This window comes from Microtus oregoni, unplaced genomic scaffold, assembly GCF_018167655.1.
Source record: "Microtus oregoni isolate MIOR12 unplaced genomic scaffold, Mior012 000003F_ref0000135, whole genome shotgun sequence".
NCBI lineage: Eukaryota > Metazoa > Chordata > Mammalia > Rodentia > Cricetidae > Microtus > Microtus oregoni.
Window position 1 is genome coordinate 52,261,985 of NW_024543062.1, and position 1,385 is coordinate 52,263,369.

The following is a 1,385-nucleotide window of genomic DNA, read 5'->3' on the forward strand; positions in this document are numbered from 1 at the left end:
GATGTGCCCTCAGAGGCAAATGTCCCTCCCTTATCTCTTCTACCACCTCTCTTTCACTTTTTGTTGACAGTGACCAGATATGTTTATCTTGTGTTCCTTCCACAACTTGGTACTTCATCTGACTCTCCAACCAGTGGTCCCATTGGTCATTTGACTGTACCCCCAAAATTCTGGGCCAAAGTAAACACGTTCATATGTGAGTTTGGCATAATGTTTGGTTAGTTCTTTTCCATCAGTGTGAGAGTACCTGAGAAAATCAACCAGAACAAAGACAAATTTTTTTTTTCTTCTTTTTTTTTTTTTTCATCTGTGACTCCAGACAGGATCCAAAGAGGAGGTGTACAGTCTCCTCCATGGGTTTTATGGAGAGTTCCTTTACCCTTCTGTGTTAGCCTCTTAAAGTCAAAGACAAATTTAATTCAGGTTGTTGGTTCTGAGGTTACAACCTAAGGCCAACTGTATCCTTTTGTTTTGGGCTAGGCAGAAGTAAAGCAGAATGCCATGTGACAGTGAAGAGGAGGCTGCCCACTCGTGGTGTCAGGAGCACAGAGAGGTAGAGGAAGATGCCTCACCCAAGATATGTTCCTCAAGGATTCACCCCATGTCTTAGTTCTTCTGGAAAAACCCTACTTTCTAATAACACAAAACGATTTATGGCAGCCTTTCTTCATGATACCACCAGCTGTCTACCAGGCATTGAACACATTGATTATATAATGGCCTCCCAAAGACAGAATGATTGAAGAGTGACAGTCAAAGAAAGGGACAGCTGTTCATGAGCTTTTATACTGATTATATAATCAATAGTTGAGTACTATATCCAAATAATAACACTCAGGTATGCAATATGACAATGGGAAAGCTGAGTGACACTTGGTCTTTCAAATGCAATATGCTTCAGTTCTTATGAAGGATATATTCACAAAATTTCTCATCTAAATAGGTATTGTAGGGTTGTTGTGGGGGACCCAGTATGAGATAAAACAAAGATTATTTAGGAAATATAGGAAGCAGACATGCTCTGTAATTACAACAAGGAGTTGGAAAACATTTAAATATGTAAATTTCTTGAGAAGAATGCAGCTTATGCTGGGACAGGTAATGTATATCTTTAATTCCAGAACTCTTGAGTCAGAGGTAGGAGGGTCCTTGAGTTTGAGGCTACACTGAGTACACACAGTGAGACCCTGCCTCAAAAATAGCGGTTTTTTAGTGTGACTCATACTGAGTGTCATATACCAGTGGAAGGGAAGCCCCAATTGACTCCTAAATTATTTGAAGTAGAAATTGAGGAAGAGAAGTGATAATATGCCTCAGGCTTGGGAGCCAGTTCCTAGTAAAGACACTGTTGTGTTTCCAATAAGTTAGGAATGACTAGAAAGCAG

General features: G+C 40.0%; 1 non-coding gene across 1 annotated transcript; it reads right to left on the bottom strand.

Annotated features, from left to right (window-relative positions):
* Positions 1 to 305: 305 nt before the first annotated feature.
* Positions 306 to 427, bottom strand: LOC121446682. Its single transcript, XR_005974113.1, has one exon. It is a non-coding gene; the product is annotated as a small nucleolar RNA SNORA26 (small nucleolar RNA).
* Between the last annotated feature and the right edge of the window lie 958 nt (positions 428 to 1,385).